Raw genomic sequence first — 19,288 nt, 5'->3', positions numbered from 1 at the left:
GTTTTGCAGTCACTGCAGTAATACATTTCTCTCCAGATTTAATTTTTTAAACGGATCAGATTTAATCATGCACTCAAGACACAAAAAACATGTATTTATTATGTACAGGTAGTGGAAATGGATGCCTGTAACATTTACTAAGCAAGCAACTTAAGAATGAATAACTTGCTTTCATTAACTAACTTTTCCTCTACTAATGTCAATAAGCTCTCCAAATCCAAATCATTGTTCAGGTTCCCACAACATTATATAACTGATTACTTTGCACCAAATTTAACAGGGGTTCATTCATAAATGAATTCCAGCCATCAGTCTGGGTGGGTGATTGTATCTCATGTGGCATTGATCAACATTTTTGGCATGATTCAATTAAAATACTAAAAATCTTATGAATAGCCAATAAATATCCAGTTAGACAAGGGTATAAAAGTAATTATTAGAAGGTAAAGCTACATGGGCCTATGTCTAAGGTATGGGATAGTGAAAAGCTCTGACTAAAAAAGAGGGGGATAGCCTCCACATACAGTAGACTAAAACATTTCAGGAGATTTAAGGAGATTCTCGAGAGGTATTAAACAAATTCTGAGATTAGTTTTATTACTGTAATGTGAAGCTGCAAATTTTCTCACGTCTCGAACGCTACCTCCGGAGGTAGCACACGACCCTCGCCCGAGAGTTGCCCCCCTCTAAGCAGGACAATTTAAACAGAATTGTCTCTTTGAGCCCAACATTCCTACAGTAAAAATGTTAATAGCAGAGCAAGGTTTTTGCTCCATCACTCTTCAGTCTGAATAAGTGTTAAACTCCTTAGGGCTGAAAGTAAGTACTTGGCCAGTGGGCAATTCTACAGTACCAGAATTTGTTTACTTTAAAAGTATGCCAAACTAAAACCCTGTAAAGTTAAACAAACCATCCAACTCTATGCACAAGGACTACTTTTAACAATGTTCACTGAAAATGTAACAAAAACACGTTTACTCGAAGAACAATGCAGATGTAAAGTTTGGTAACAGGATGATGGTAAAATCTGTTTTTTATGTGACCACATTTTCAAAAAAGTCTTAACTATTTCAAAGATTTCTGCAGTAAGAATGGGATGTCAGCTATGATGACACCTTGAGGTTGAAAATATATATATTTTGGTTATTGAACTACAGTAAGTGAAGTGGATTAACACCTGGTAAGATGCAGACCTTTTTATCTACCAAGAGTTCTCATCTGTAATTATCACAGCTGTCTACATTCCTCCAAAGGCCAACACTACTCTGGCACTCAGCAAACTGTATGGGCCCATAAACAAATAAGAAACCGCTTACCCAGAGGTGGCGTTTCTGGTGGGCGGTGACTTTAACACAGGGAGACTTAAAACCGTCCTACCTCACATCTACCGACACGTCTCCTGCGCCACTAGGGGCGCTAAAACTCTAGACCATTTTTATTCTACCCACAGAAACACATACAAAGTCCTATCTTTGGCAAATCTTACCATTACTCCATTCTCCTGCTTCCTGTTTACAAACAAACACTCAAACAGGAAGTACCAATACGGAAGTGGTCGGACCAAGTAGACGCGAAGCTACAAGACTGTTTTGCTAGTACAGGCTGGGATATGTTCCGGGATTCGATAACATTGAGGAGTTTACAGTCCCAGGCTTCATAAGTGCATAAACAATGTCGACCCCACAGTGACGATAATGTATCCCAACCAAAAACCATGCATGACAGGCAACATCCGCACGGGGCTAAAGGTTAGAGCTACCGCTTACAATGAATGGAACACAGACATGGACGCATACAAGAAATCCCGCTAAGACCTCTGACGAAACATCAAACATGAAAAATTACAATATAGGAGGAAGGTGGAATCCTATTACACCGGCTACGATGCTTGTCGTATGTGGCAGGGCTTGCAGACGATAACGGATAGCAATTCCAACTATACAGGAGCTTATTTTCTAAACCATTTTGTACATAATTCACATCAATGGGGTTGTAGTGGAGCGGGTTGAAAGTTTCAAGATCCTTGGTGTCCATATCACCAACAAACTATCATAGTGCAAACACACAAAGACAGTCGTGAAGAGGGCACAACAACAACTTTTCTCCCTCAGGAGACTGAAAAGATTTAGCATGGGTCCCCAGATCCTCAAAAAGTTCTACAGCTGCACCATCGAGAGCATCCTGACTGGTTGCATCACCGCCTGGTATGGCAACTGCTCGGCATCCGATCGTAAGGCGCTACAGAGGGGGCAAAGCTTCCTGTCATCGATGACCTATATACTAGGTGGTGTCAGAGGAAGGCCCAAAAAATGGGCATAGACTCCAGCCACCCAAGCCATAGACTGTTCTCTCTGCTACTGCATGGCAAGCGGTACCGGAGCACCAAGTCTAGGTCCAAAAAGCTCCTTAACAGCTTCTACCACCAAGCCATAAAACAATTAATAAAATGGCCACCCGGACTACATACATTGACCCCCTGATTTAACACTGCTGCTACTCACTGTTTATTATTTATGCATAGTCACCTTACCCCTACCTAAATGTACAAATTACTTTGATTAACCTGTACCCCTGCACATTGACTCGATACCGGTACCCCCTGTATATAGCCTCTGTATTGTAATTTTTTTGTGTTACTTTAAATTACATTTTATACTTTAGTTTATTTAGTAAATATTTCCTTAACTCTATTTCTTGAACTGCATTTCACGGTAAGGTTGTATTCGTATTTCTACCTGTTGTATTCGGCGCATTTGACAAATAACATTTGATTTGACATAGGGTTGCACACTTGATTAATGTCATTATTCATAAAAGCCTTTAATTTTTAATTTGGCTAACAGAGCAAAAATGCTGTCTACTGCTACTAAGGTAATTAAGGCAATAATTGCAGGGACATGTGGTGTAGGAGAGCCATTGTCTTTACACTGTAGCATTCAGAGGGGGGCATGTGGTGTAGATGTCTTCCACACTACCTCGGGAGTTAGCATGGGAGACACATTTTAAAGATATATTTGAATTTAGATCTCTCTTTACACAAGTGTCACTGCTGGACCTAGTTTGAGTTGTCAAAGTACTGTAATGTGAAGAGGCCCTTAGTTTGAAGACAAGATGAGTGACTGATATTCTGTAATAGTAGGTGAATCAAGGTTTGGGTGGGTCTGTGTCTGTGAAAGAGGTGTTCAATCTGGGGTATAAAATAGAAGTATAACAGCGCTGTTACTCTTCTGCACTTTCAACTATTCAATTCAAATATATTAGAAAAAGAAAGTGTATGATGTTGTAAGGTGGGGCCCATTGAATATGCATCAACAAATTCCATGACAGATTTAGTTGTTTTTTTTATATATTTTCATTGGTATTGGTAACCAAGGGGAAATCTGTAATTGGTGTCAAACCAACACTCAAATGTTAGATGTGTCTGTCAACTTACTATTCCAAGATGATTCATCTGACTCTGTTGGTAGATGGTAGCTCTTTAGAATATGTCAATAGAACTGCACAAACATTGCTCTTTTGTTTAAGCAAACATTTGCACTCGTTCTCTTACTATGTTGATGTTACACAAGTTCCGTGAGCGTTTAAATAAGGCATATCACCATTTCAGTGACAGATCCTTCAACATCTCATAAATGTTTATTTCAGTCAGGTCCTCACACATCCATAGTCCTGATGAATTGGTAATTGTGATTCACATGGGGCCAAGCTTTAGTCTCTTGTATTGTACCTTTGTCCCCTGGCTTTGGGCATGCATGATAATCAAGAACACTGACTGTAACTTACCCCTAACCCTGATTGGTTAGTTAGTTAGTTCCTCACCAGACTGTTTGATAGCTGTGCCGAGACTTCTCATCATCTCTCGCCTTCAAAATTATTACACCCAAAGTTGACCCTCTTTCCAAATAAAATCATATCCTGATACTTAGACAGTTTAACTCTTGACAACTATGTAATTAGATTTGACTGACATGATGCTGGTAGATGGAAGATTACTAGAAGTTGCAGGAAGACTTACAGATGGGGAAAGCGGTGAATTTGCATGTATACTTCCCTGTGGAAGGCTGCATTGCCTAGTGCCATATGATCCTGGTGAGATAGCTCTTTAACATGAAATGGGGGGATTTAAAACAGTTCACTGCAAACTGTTGTCATGAGCAAACACAGTTTGGCCAGCAGCCATATCAGACAATGGAAAAGGCATGCAATTAATCATCTTGGACGCAACAAAGACAGTTTCAGTTCATGTGTTTCAAGGAAGTGGGTTTCACATTTAGAAAATTCCCTGATCTATATCTTGTGAGTTGTTTCTGGCAGCAAATTGCTTCTGTTTTTCCCCGCCCTCTTCACTGACTCTCTTAAGCTCTGCAATACGTTTCTGGACTTTACATTTATTTCAGTCTAAAATTGAATCCATCTACCAGCAGCTTCAGCTATCCTTCACCCCTGAATACACTTTAGGTACTTTTTATGTATATTTCTCTTAAATTAGAATTATACTTAAATTGATGTTTCGTATAAATGTAAGTTTCATGTAGTTGACCCATCAACGTCATTATATTATTAGTATACTAGCCTGATCAATTAAATGGTATTTTAATTAATCAAATCAAAATCAAATCAAATTTATTTATATAGCCCTTCGTACATCAGCTGATATCTCAAAGTGCTGTGCAGAAACCCAGCCTAAAACCCCAAACAGCAAGCAATGCAGGTGTAGAAGCACGGTGGTTAGGAAAAACTCCCTAGAAAGGCCAAAACCTAGGAAGAAACCCAGAGAGGAACCAGGCTATGTGGGGTGGCCAGTCCTCTTCTGGCTGTGCCGGGTGGAGATGATAACAGAACATGGCCAAGATGTTCAAATGTTCATACATGACCAGCATGGTCGAATAATAATAAGGCAGAACAGTTGAAACTGGAGCAGCAGCACGGTCAGGTGGACTGGGGACAGCAAGGAGTCATCATGTCAGGTAGTCCTGGGGCATGGTCCTAGGGCTCAGGTCCTCCGAGAGAGAGAAAGAAAGAGAGAATTAGAGAGAGCACATGTGGGGTGGCCAGTCCTCTTCTGGCTGTGCCGGGTGGAGATTATAACAGAACATGGCCAAGATGTTCAAATGTTCATAAATGACCAGCATGGTCGAATAATAATAAGGCAGAACAGTTGAAACTGGAGCAGCAGCACGGCCAGGTGGACTGGGGACAGCAAGGAGTCATCATGTCAGGTAGTCCTGGGGCATGGTCCTAGGGCTCAGGTCCTCCGAGAGAGAGAAAGAAAGAGAGAAGGAGAGAATTAGAGAACGCACACTTAGATTCACACAGGACACCGAATAGGACAGGAGAAGTACTCCAGATATAACAAACTGACTCTAGCCCCCCGACACATAAACTACTGCAGCATAAATACTGGAGGCTGAGACAGGAGGGGTCAGGAGACACTGTGGCCCCATCCGAGGACACCCCCGGACAGGGCCAAACAGGAAGGATATTAGAATTAGAATTAGAATTCCTGTATATTCCTTATGAATACGGTGTACAGGTATACTTTTACAAATATACTTCTACTCAGTAATACCACATTGGCTATTGTAATTAGCCAAGGTTACAATGATTGATGAAGACATCCTCTCAGCCAATGTTACAACAGGCTATTTACAAAACAGTTGTGGCTGAAGTGGCAATTTTAAATAAAAGAAATGTATAACTGTGCACCAGTCGCATTTAGCACTTTAGTTGTTCACATTAATGTGATAAATTAACATAAAACATGGTTTAGTTAAAAGTACACGATTATTCAGTTGGCAAATGAACATCAAAACAATTGAAAAAGCTAAATGAGGAACAGCATATTATAAATATTTTTTTTAAAGTATATTTAAATATATTTAGTGGATATAATTAAAATATACAATTTTTTTAAGTGCAGTGCCTTCGGAAAGTTTTCAGACCACTTGACTTTCTCCACAATTCGTAACGTTAAAGCCTTATTCTAAAATGGATTAAATAAAACGTTTTTCTCAGCAATCTACACACAATACATCATAATGATAAAACAAAACAAAACATTTTTGCAAATGTATTATTTTTTTTTTTAAATGCATAAGTATTCAGACCCTTTGCTATGAAACTCGAAATTGGGCTCAGGTGCATCCATTTTCCATTGATCATCCTTGAGATGTTTCTTCAACTTGATTGGAGTCCACCTGTGGTAAATTCAATTTATTGAACATGATTTGGATGTATGAGCTCCCACAGTTGACAGTACGTGTCAGAGCAAAAACCAAGCCATGAGGTCGAAGGAATTGTCCATAGAGCTCAGAGACAGGATTGTGTTGAGGCACAGATCTGGGGAAGGTTACCAAAAAAATGATGCAGTATTGAAGGTCCCCAAGAACACAGTGGCCTCCATCATTCTAAAATGGAAGAAGTTTGGAACCACCAAGACTCTTCCTACAGCTGACTGCCCAGCCAAACTGAGAAATCCTAGGGCCTCCTGGGTGGCGCAGTGTCTAGGGCACTGCATCGCATCGCAGCGCTAGCTGTGCAACCAGAGACTCTGGGTTCGCGCCCAGGCTCTGTCGTGACTGGGAGGTCCGTGGGGCAACGCACAATTGGCTTAGCGTCCGTCGTCTGGGTTTGGCCGGTAGGGATATCCTTGTCTCATCGCGCACCAGCGACTCCTGTGGCGGCCCGGGCGCATTGCACGTTAACCAAGGTCGCCAGGTGCACTGTGTTTCCTCCGACACATTGGTGCGGCTGGCTTCCGTGTTGGATGCACGCTGTGTTAAGAAGCAGTGCGGCTTGGTTGGGTTGTGTTTTGGAGGACGCATGGCCCTCGACCTTCCCGAGCCCGTACGGGAGTTGTAGCGATGAGACCAGACAGTAACTACTAACAATTGAATACCACGAAAAAGGGGGTAAAAAAATATATATATGAAGATTGTTTAAAAAATGAATAAAAATAATACAAATATTCCTTTTTATTGTACGACTTTTATTTGCTCATATAAAGTATTTTATGACCAAGTCTTTAAAGAATGGCATGGCTATTACCGCTATTACCGAGAATAAATATAATAAGGAGAATAAATATAATAACTTCGGAGCCATGTCATTCTGAAGAAGTTTATTATACCTGTAAGATTTATAGGAAGATTGTCCCATTTAATTAAATCTGCTTTCATATGGTTGAGTAATGGGATAAAGTTATCTTTATATATTTAATGAAGCTGCCTGTTGAGGACTTGTGAGGCATCTCTTTCTCAAACTAGACACTCAAATGTACTTGTCCTCTTGCTCAGTTGTGCACCGGGGCCTCCTACTCTTTCTATTCTGGTTAGAGACAGTTTGGGCTGTTCTGTGAAGGGGGTAGTACACAGCGTTGTACCAGATCTTCAGTTTCTTGGCAATTTCTCGCATGGAATAGCCTTCATTTCTCAGAACAAGAATAGACTGACGAGTTTCAGAAGAAAGTTCTTTGTTTCTGTCCATTTTGAGCCTGTAATCGAACCCACAAATGTTGATGCTCCAGATACTCAACTAGTCTAAAGAAGGCCAGTTGTATTGCTTCTTTAATCAGAACAACAGTTTTCAGCTGTGCTAACATATTTGCAAAAGGGTTTTCTAATGATCAATTAACCATTTAAAATTATAAACTTGGATTAGCTAATGGTTGCTGATAATGGGCCTCTGTACGCCTATGTAGATATTCCATAAAAAATCTGCCGTTTCCAGCTACAATAGTCATTTCCAACATGAACAATGTCTACACGTTATTTTTTATCAATTTGATGTTATTTTAATGGACTTTAATTGGACTTATTGCACCCGTTACTGATATGGTTGTTCCAGTTTATATGATTGAGGTTGTCTCACTGTTCAATTTACCCTACCCTGGCAGTCATTCTGAATGCAGGCTGCGGTTGATCAGCAATTCCACTTGTTGGATATTCTAACTCTGGGCTGCATAATGTGACTTGCAGGTCTGATATGGCCTGTAAACCAGGAGATTCCTAACACCATTGTGTTACGGTATAACTAGGCCCTCAAAGAAAGGCCTTATGATATATGTAATGTATTGGCATAAATAATGACATTTTAAAGTCTAATAAGGCTGGCGGATCTATTCATAGAGGATTCTTGAAAGAAACCTCCAGAGATTAAAGGGTTCTCGGTAGAACCCGTCATAGAAGGTTCTAGGAAGAACCTTTAGATGATAAAATTGTTCTTGGAGGAACCCTTCATAGAGGGTTCTAGGTAGAACCATATACAGGGGGTTCTTTAAATTACACTACATAGAGGGTTCTAGATAGACCCCAGGGGCAAAGGGTTCTACCCAGCACCAAAAATGGTTCCCTTATGTGGACAAACCGAAGAACCCTGTATGCCTCTACTGAGCACCTTTTTCTAATAGTGTATTGTAAGCATGCATGTGGGGGTTGGTATTATTTCATGACAGGCCTACAATTGACTGGCTCAGTGAAAAACCCAGGGTACTGTTCAGTAGGGTACAACGTTAAAATGTTCCTCAATGGGAAATTAAAGTGTGTGTTCTTATTGGAACTCCCTGACCTCCCTGTTTTACTCTGTTTCAAAAGGTTTTCCACTCAAGTTGATCCAGTTGGTCACCATATTTTTGTTAAACATTTGACAACATTTGATTTGATTTGATTTGATTTGAAACAGATTAGGTTACCTGGCACCGCCAGAGTCCAGATGAAGTGTACTAGACCACACACAAAACAATTATGCAAAGGATTGGCTTACATTTCCCAGGAATTATGTTGCAGTTTAACTGTCCAATTGTTTTGTTACTTGCTAGTGTAAACATTCAGTGAAAAGGAAGTTTTCCGATGAGCAGACTCTTGGGCTAAAATGTGAATCATAGAATATAATAGAATTTAGTTCTAATGGAAATGAGTCTTCTATTTTCAAAACCAGCAATTGACTTTCTCCCCCTACTTCTCTCAGTGAGTTCATCTGTGATACAAGTCAGTATTCGAGGTCCATCCATGTCAATTGTATAAATCTGAAGTAAACTTTTAATAATCTAAAAGTTAAAATTCAACTATGGTGAGAGCACCAGCCATATGGACACATTAATACACTGTCATTTATTAGCAAGCTAAAGAAATGAGAGCATAGAACTCAGAGATAGCCTATAGGCCAATGCAGCAGTAGGCCTATAACTTATATTTTCAACTAAGTAAAACACATAGGCATAATGCCGACAAAATAAAAACAGTAGAAAATAATGATACTTTCAATCACATTCCTCTCTCTACCACGGCTGTCTGCTTTCCTTTCTATCTCTCTTGATTTGAGCTATTTGTAGTGACGTGCAACATGGTGCAAAATCCCGGCCTATGGAACTTGCAACATTGTATCAACTAGCCTATTCCGGACCCTCGGAGTTATTAGTTATGTAGTCTACGTGATGAGTTAAGACAATCGGAAATCAGACATTGCACTACCCAAATTGCGGGCTTCCCAAATAGGCATAAGGCCTACGCACTTGTGATATGTTTTTTTTTAAGAAGCTAATGATCCTCTGTGGCTAAGTCGTGCTCCCTGGTGAAGTATTTTAAATTATTTTGTTGTTAGAAATTAGTAATTACATACATTTGGCGAATCCATTTACTTTAGGGCAATCCAGCATCTGCCAACTTTCCTTTCCAATTCGCAAGAGGCTGACACCAGAGAGCTGTATATAATGACGAGATGCTTATGTCTCCACCATAACAATGGGAGTCTTCGTCCCAAAGATGAGAAGCAGGCGACAAATTTAGATCAGCAAATTATTTCCATAGAAAAGCACTGAGTTTATTATGGATTTATTTTGCCGCCAGTGAGCCCTCTCGCTTAGCCTCTTCCTCTCTGCTGAAACTATATCACCGGAGAAATCATCCGAGCGAGCGAAACAGCGCCCCTCTATGTGTAGCGCATGTATTCGAAGCTGTCTGGCCAGAAATAGTATGACAAGCCATATTCTTTTGGTCCAGACAGCATCAGATACATGGTCTAAACATACTGAGACAGAGGGGCACTGTTTCGCTCGCTTGGATGCTTTAACTGAGACTGATGCATCTTTCTGTCGGCCAGCGTCTCGGTCAAATAAATGATCAGTATTTCAATATTTTATTTAGACGGGCATGGCGGTACGGTAGGGTGGGCGGGCCTGCCCCCCCATACCGCCGGGTCGCCGGCCCTGTGATAGAGGAGAGGGCGCGTTGTTGTGAACCTGGATGGAGAGCAACTTTCTCTTTTTTGTAAGATTTTATTCTTTAATCAAAACATACGCATACAAATGACAACATACAAAAGCACACAGATATCCACAACTTCGCACCTGCAACACTCTCCACCACCTGGCATCAAACTGCACCATTTTGTTTCTCTCCATTGCCCACGCACTTTCAACATTTAGATCACGTGTCAAACACAAGGCCAGCGGAGAGAATCCGGTCTGTGGCACTTTTCTATTTGCCCGCGCAATGATTTGGGTTGTCAACTAATTTAGGCTCGCTTACATACAGTCCGCGATGCGCATCACTACAAGTCACAGCAAGCACTGCCAACTTGCTGCCAACTTGCTGCACGATAAACTGCAGTACATTACCACCACACACCAGACCCACACCCACACATGAGCCTGCTAGTGGTTCCAACGGTCATTACTGTAGCCTACAGAAAATGTAATCTTGGTTGTCAAAAGGTTACAAGATAAAGGATTCACACCCCACGCGGGTATAAATTACTAAAAAAGGACAATAGGACACACTAGCAAGTATAAATTAGTCAACAGTTGAGTAATTAGGAAATTACAGTGGTGTAAAGTACTTAAGTAAAGTACTACTTAAGAAGTTTTTTGGGTATCTGTACTTTACTATTTATGTTTTTGACTACTTTTACTTTTACTTTGCTACATTCCTAAAGAAAACAATGTATTTTTTACTCAGAGCTACAAAGGGAAAGTCATTCTTCTTTGAAAGTTGATACACTTGTAAACTCACTTTTGAGAAAAGGGCCTTTGAATGAAGCATGTAATGCTATAAATGATGTCTGAATGTTGGAGTATGCCCTTGGCTATCTGTAAATAAAAATAAATAGAAAATGGTGCCATCTGGTTTGCATAATATAAGACATTTGAAATTATTTATACTTTTACTTTAGATACTTCAGTATATTTTATCAATTACATTTACTTTTGCTTAAGTATATTTAAAACAAAATACTTTTAGACTTTTACACAATTAGTATTTTACTGGATGACTTTCACTTGAGTCATTTTCTATTAAAGTATTCTTACCTTTACTCAATGTTGACAATGGGTACTTTTTCCACCACTGTGAAATTACAGCCTGGTGCACTGGCATTGGTGAATTCAACTTTAATTGCACTGCCGCTATCGTGTGTCCAGTTTATCGCGCAGCAGAGGGAACGTATACAGACAGACACATGCCATAGTCCTAACTAGGGTACTAAATTGTTGCAGTCTGGCTTCGGGTTTTAAAGATTGACATTGAATAACCGAAAAACAAAACTTGCAAAAAAACACAATACAAAGGAGAAACGGCAGGGTAGCCTAGTGGTTAGAGCGTTGGACTAGTAACTGGAAGGTTGCATGTTCAAAACCCCGAGCTGACAAGGTACAAATCTGTCGTTCTACCCCTGAACAGGCAGTTAACCCACTGTGTGAAAATAAGAATTTGACTTGCCTAGTCAAATAAAGGTACAAATAAATAAAAACATGTAGGCCTATTACAGCAAAATGTAAGCAGTAGCTTAGGCAGGTTTATCAACTACAAGACATTTTGAGTGCGCCATACAGAAATACTGCATTCATCTGCACTGGTGATCCATGCAGTGCAAAAAAAAATAAAAACATGTTTTAAGTTTAATGTTACAACAACCTAGCTACATTTTTGTTATTTTGAGTTATTGAATGCTTTTTGATTAGCATATTATACAAATTTGCAAGCATAGCAGCAAAGGCTGGACAAATATCATTTATCTCTTCTTTTGTTTTAATATGTAGAAAATGCTATATACAGCATCCTATGGACATAAGTGGACATTAAAAAGGGCCTTATTTTTTCTAATAAAAACTAACAGAATAGGATATATCTGGCCTGGGAATTCCGTTGTGTTTTTTCAATATGGCACTTGCTCTGATTAAGATTGACACCCCTGATTTAGAAAATGTGCATTTAACCTTTGCATTGTGTTAATGATGGAGGATTGGTTGATTCCCAGTTTTTAAGTATATATTTTTTCAAGGTGATTGACAAAAAAAGTATCATCCAACCCATCTCACTGCACCCTTATATGTCTTGTCTTGAAATAAGCAAGCCATGTCTTGAAATAAGCAAACAGACAGATTAAAAGTACATTTACATTGTAATACACCTGACAGCCAACTTTCTAACTCCTCCCATAACTTTTGGACTTCATAGCATTCTCTGAAGGCATATATTATTGAGTCATTGTTAGTTTTACACTTAAGATTTGCTGTACAATTTGTTATTTTTGTCTTGTGTGAAATACATTATTTACGTTAGTTTATACTGGATTAAGCATGCATTTTTGTTAACTGTAATTTTGTTATTTATGTTCCAACATTCCCTCAATCTTGTTCCAATATCAGTTATTTTTAAGTCTTGGTTCCAATAGTTTATATTTTTTCCTAAGCGACTGTCAGTTGGATAGGCTCTGCAAGGTTTTGTATATCTTACCTATCATATGAATATGAATTTGTGACTCAAATAGGATTCTCTCAAGATTGCTCTGATGTCCAAAAGATTTAAAATCAACATTTCTTGATATTAAACTTTTAAGTTGCATGTAGGTTCTTTGAAAATATCTACATTGGTCAATCCAAAATTGCTTTTTATCTCTGTCACGGAAATACATGTATATTCTATTACCAAGTCATTTAAAGTTTCTATGCCTTTAGTTTTCCATTTAGAACACTTTATCTGTGAATTCTGAAAAGCTATCCAAGGATTGTTCCATAAGATTGTGTTTTTAGGGAGTGATATTGGTTCTAGTAGAATATGTTTAATTTTCTTCCATATTGTTATAATGTTCTTTACTATGAAGTTGTTAATGTTCTTAGCTTTATCCTTTGAAAATAGACACATGAAAAGAGTCTGAGGATCAGCATGTGCATCTTCAATATATAACCATTGTTCCTCTTTAGTGCATTTAACTATATGTCGCAAGTAAAATCTCTGGGTGGCGAGTTGATACAATCAAAAACCACCCTTTCATTACTACTTAAACAGGACCCAGGTGGTAAGTATAAAGATCCAGTCCAAAAACTGGAGGCCTCTTACACTTCAATGTTGGGATGCGAAAATCCTGACGAAATGTATAGCACATAGCATAAAAATGGTTTTACCGGACATTGCTCATCCTGATCTGATAGGTTTTTTACATGAATGATATATTGGAGATAATATACTAACAATTACTTGAAACAATTGAACATTATGAAACATCAAAGATTCCAGGCCTGGTCTTCATAGCAGATTTTGAAATGGTGTTTTATAAAGTACGACTAGAATTTATATATAATGCCTGGATTACGTTAATTTCGGTGAATCTCTTATACAAGTTATGTACAGCAACCCCAGATGTAAAATAGTAAATAATGGTTACTTCTCAGAAAGTATTGAGCTTTTAAGACAAGGCTGTCCGTTGTCTCCATATCTATTTATTATGGCCATTGAAATGCTAGCTATTAAAACGATATCCAACAAGAACATCAAGGGGTTAGAAATGTATGCCAATGACTCAAGTTTTTTCTTAAGTCCACAATCTGGATCCCTGCACAGTCTCATTGAAGATCTTGATCACTTTTCTAGCCTTTCTGGACTAAAATGTAATTATGACAAGTGTACTGTATTACGTATTGGATCCTTAAAAAACACAGTGTTTACACTACCTTGTAGTTTACCAATAAAATGGGCAGATGGTGAAGTAGACATACTTGGAATTCACATCTCAAAAAATATAAATGAACTTACCACAATCAATTTCAATATAAAGTTAGCAAAAATAGATACGATTCTGCAACCATGGAGAGGTAAATACTTTTCTATTTATGTAAAAAATAGCATTAATTAACTCTCAGTTTACTTACTTACTAATGGCACTGCCTAATCCAGACGACTCATTTTTAAAATTCATATGAACAACAATGTATTCATTTTATTTGGAATGTAAAGCCAGACAAAATTAAACATTTCTATTTACATAATGAATATGAGTTTGGGGGGCTAAAATTATAAAATATTTAAGCTTTAAAGCTCTCTCACTAAAAACTTCACTCATACATAAATTATACTTAAACCCAAAATGGTTCTCCAGTAGATTATTAAGAAAGGCTCATCCTTCATTCAGAAATTGACTTTTTGCCTTAATACAGATTACAACGTCTAATTTCCAACTAATTGAAAATTTAATTTTGTTAATGATATTACAAATAGAAACGGAGGAGTTATGTCACATATGAAGCTATCGAAAATATATGGGAATATCTGCTCAATCCAAACATACAACCTACTGATTGCAGTATTACCACAAAAATTGTGGTTCAAATTATTTAATGGAGAATTGTGCTGTATATGGTGGGGTCAGAATTAATTGACGTCCTTGATAAAGATGAAAAAAAAATGACTGTGTAAAATACAAATACTGAGCTACATGGTGTGCAAAAAATTGGGAAATTATATTATTTTTATACTAATACAATTGCTCAGAGAAAGTAAAACCCCAAAAAATGCAACAAGGTAGGGGTCAAAATTATTGACACCTCTGTTTTCAATACCTTTCAAAACCTCACCTTGTGAGGATAACCGCACTGAGGCTTTTATGAGTTGAAAAAAACATTGGGAGGGATCTTAGACCATTCCACCATACAAAATCCTTCCAGATCCTTGATATCCTTCGTTTGCGCTTATGGATTGGTCTCTTCAGTTCAAACCACAGCTTTTCAATGGGTTTCAAGTCCAGACGCTGAGATGGCCATGGCAAAATGTTGATTTTGTGGCCGATTAACCATGTCTTTGTGGATTTTTATGTGTGTTTTGGGTTATTGCCTTGATAGAAGAACCAGGTTTTGATCTTAAATGTCCTGGTACTGGGCACTGGCGTACCACATATCCCTGCAGCCTTGTGGGGCCCAGGTGTTAAGGATCAGCTTGGTGGAGGTGAGGTTGCATACCTTCACCAACTAGGGTTGGCCCATCAAGAAGTCCAGGACCCAGTTGCACAGGTCAGGGTTCAGACCCAGGGCACGCGCTTAGTGATGAGTTTGAAGGACACTATGGTGTTGAAGGCTGAGCTGAAGTTGATGAACAGAATTCTTACATAGGTATTCCTCTTGTCCAGATGGGATAGGGCAATGTGCAGTGCGATTGCATCGTCTATGGATCTATTGGGGCGGTAAGCATGTTCCCAGTCACCTTGCCGTGGTGAAACTTTCAGTTCCATGCGAAGGCTGCCACCTATGCACGGTTTTTGGTTTGGATAAATTCTAATTTTCACAATGGGAACAACATCGTCTATGCACTTCCTGAGGAACTCAGTCACAGAGTCAGTGTATACGTCGATATAATTCTCGGAGACAACCTGGAAATGTTCCCAGTCCACATGATCAAAACAATCTTGAAGCATAAATTCAGATTGGTCAGACCAACGTTGAACAGTCCTTACCACAGGTTCTTCCTGTTTAAGTATAGGAGGGGAGGAGCAAATTGGAGGTGTGATCTGAATTACCTAAGGGAGGGCGGGAGAGGACCTTGTAGCCATCCTGGAAGGGGGAGTAGAAATGGTAAAGAGTACTCAATGAGCAAGTAGCGCAGGAGATGTGTTGATAGAACTTTGGTTGCGTTTTCCTCGGATTTCCTTTATTAAAGTCCCCAGCTACAACAAATGTGGCCTCTGGATACATGGTTTCCAGTTTGCATAAAATCCAGTGTACAGTAGTTCCTTGAGAGCCATCGCGATGTCGGCATGGGTGAGAATATACATGGCCGTGACGAAGACTAAAAAAAATTGTCTCGGGAGGTAATGCGGTCTGCCTTTTATGGTGAGGTATTCCAGATCGGGAGAACTAAATGACTTGAGTTCCTATACGTTACTGCAATCACTTCATGAGTAGTCAATCATGAAACATGCACTACCGGTCAAAGGTTTTATACTCATTCAAGGGTTTTTCTTTATTTGAACTATTTCCTACATTGTATAATAAAAGTGAACACATCAACCAAGTCCATATTATGTCAAGAACAGCTCAAATAAGCAAAGAGAAATGACAGTCCATCATTACTTTAAGACATGAAGGTCAGTCAATTCAGAAAATATCAAGAACTTTTAAAGTTTCTTCAAGTGCACTCACAAAACTGGCTCTCATGAGGACCGCCACAGAAATGGAAGACCCAGAGTTACCTCTGCTGCAGAGGATAACTTCATTAGAGTTACCAGGCTCAGAATTTGCAGCCCAAATAAATGCTTCACAGAGTTCAAGTAATAGACACATCTCAACATTAACTGTTCAGAGGAGAATCAGGCATTCATGGTCGTATTGCTTCAAAGGAACCACTACTAAAGGACACCAATATGAAGGAGAGACTTGCTTGGGCCAGAAACATGAGCAATGGACATTAGACTGGTGGAAATTTGTCCTTTGGTCTGGAGTCCAAATTTGACATTTTTGGTTCCAACTGACATGTCCTTGTGAGACGCGATGTGGGTGAACAGATGATCTCCGCATGTGTATTTCCCACCGTAAAAAATGGAGTAGGAGGTGTTATGGTGTGGGGATGCTTTGCTGGTGTCACGCCCTGACCTTAGAGAACCTTTTTATTCTCTATTTGGTTAGGGCGGCGTGTGATTTGGGTGGGCATTCTAGTTTTTCTATTTCTTTGTTGGCTGGGTATGGTTCCCAATCAGAGGCTATCGTTGTCTCTGATTGGGAATCATACTTAGGCAGCCTTTTTTCCCACCTTAGTTTGTGGGATCTTGTTTTTGGTTAGTTGCTGTGTTAGCGCTACAAAACTTTACGTGTCGTTTATTCTTTCTTGTTTTTGGTGTTCATTTAATAAACTTATGATGTCCGCCTACCACGCTGCACCTTGGTCTCCTCATTCCGACGACGAGTGTAACAGCTGGTGACATTGTCTGTGATTTATTTAGAATTCAAGGCACACAACCAGCATGGTTACCACAGCATTCTGCAGTAATACGCCAACCCATCTGGTTTGGGCTTAGTGGGGCTATCATTTGTTTTTCAACAGGACAATGACCCAACACACCTCCAGGCTGTATAAGGGCTATTTTACCAAGAAGGAGAGTGATGGAGTACTACATCAGATGACCTGGCCTCCACAATCACTCGATCTCAACCAAATTGAGATTGTTTGGGATGAGTCAGACCGCACAGTAAAGGAAAAGCAGCCAACAAGTGCTCAGCATTTGTGGGAACTCGTTCAAGACTTGGAAAAGCATTCCAGGTGAAGCTGGTTGAGAGAATGCCACGAGTGTTCAAAGCTGTCATCAAGGCAAAGGGTGGCTATTTAAAGAATCTCAAATATTGAATATATTTAGACTTGTTTAACACTTTTTTGGTTACTACATGATTCCATATGTGTTATTTCATAGTTTTGATTTCTTTACTATTATTCTACAATGTTGAAAATAGTAAAAATAAAGAAAAACCCTTGAATGAGTAGGTGTTCTAAATCTTTTGACTGGTAGTGTACACCTCCACCTTTCTTGTTGACCTCATGGTAACATTTCATTCCTGTCCTGCAGCTCAGTTCAAAGGGACGACTGTATCTTTGATGTGTCTGGATGGTTTAATATATAATCCACAGCTTAATTATTCATTTGACCATGCTTAAATAGATATTCAATGTCTGATTTGTTATTGTTACCCATTTACCAATTACTGCCCTTCTTTATGAGATTTTGAAAAGCTCCCTGGTCTTTGCAGTTGAATCTTAGCTTGAAATTCAATACTTGACTGACTGACCTTACAGATGTTGTATGTATGGGGGGCAGAGGAAGGGTTATTCATAAAAAAATCATGTCAACCCGTATTTTTTCACACAGAGTGAGTAATTGTAACTTATTAAGTGATTTGTTAAGCCACATTTTACTCCTGAACTAATGTAGGTTTGCCTAAAGAAATGGGCTGAATACTTATGTAAAATGTGTAGAATAGCGTGAAATTAGCTATTACATTTTTCTGTCTTCCCCATGACAATGTGTTGAATTGCAGGAAATGTGCTTTAAAGGTAGACTCAGCGATATGAAGTAGATGCAGAAAGTAACAACTAAGATTGTTGAAGCACAAGGCTTAACTTCTCCCCTGTTTTGGTCCTGTACCAGTCTGCATGCGCAGATACTGTGTGTAACTGTGTGAGAGCAAAGTCTTGCATCTTGCTCATCTCAATATCTGCGGTGCTGCTCATTGCAACGTGATTTAGCTGAGTCTACCTCTAAAACAGCAACATTTTGTCTCAGCCTCATTTCAAAATGTGTAGAAGAGCATGATATTAGCTATAAAACTGCAAATTGTTCTCTTTGACCCTTGGCAAAATTTGTAGAATTTAGTGTCATTTGACCAAAGCACTGGTTCCAATCCTAGTACATTTGTTGAAAATAGAGCCCTTTGGCAATGCACATTTTGACTCGGTTTGGAGTCAAAATGCATGAGCAGAAAAGAACCCCATGCCTACTGTAAAATATGGTGGTGGATCTTTGATGTTATGGGGCTGTTTTGCTTCCACTGGTGCTGGGGCACTTAGTCAATGGCATAATGAACCCAGTACCAGGATATTTTAGCCCAAAACCTGGTTGCCTATGCCAGAAGGCTAAAACTTGGCCCCTAGTGGATCTTCTAGCAAGACAATAAACCCAAGCACACAACAAAATCCACAAAGAAATTGTTAATTGGCCACAAAATCAAAATGTTTGAGTCTACGGACTTCAGAACCATGGAAAATATGTGGTCGATTGTATATAGAGAGCGTGCGACTCTTCCTTTTTTTAAATCAACTTCACTTAAAATCACAAAAGTAGAAAGCTTGGAATTTCTAATTTGGTAGGCAAATGTGGTGTTACCTGGTTTACACAATGCAGCCTGGTTCATTATGTAAATCTTTGAGTGATAAGAAATCTTAGAAAATTCCCTCACACCAATGGGATGTTGTTTTAGTCACAAATCACAAACATTGTATAGATTACATCAAAATACTGAAGGGAACACATTTAGGAAACTCAT

The sequence above is a fragment of the Oncorhynchus tshawytscha genome, linkage group LG22 (assembly GCF_018296145.1).
Source record: "Oncorhynchus tshawytscha isolate Ot180627B linkage group LG22, Otsh_v2.0, whole genome shotgun sequence".
Lineage (NCBI taxonomy): Eukaryota > Metazoa > Chordata > Actinopteri > Salmoniformes > Salmonidae > Oncorhynchus > Oncorhynchus tshawytscha.
The sequence above is the reverse complement of the archived record's forward strand: the minus strand, read 5'-3'. Positions refer to the sequence as shown.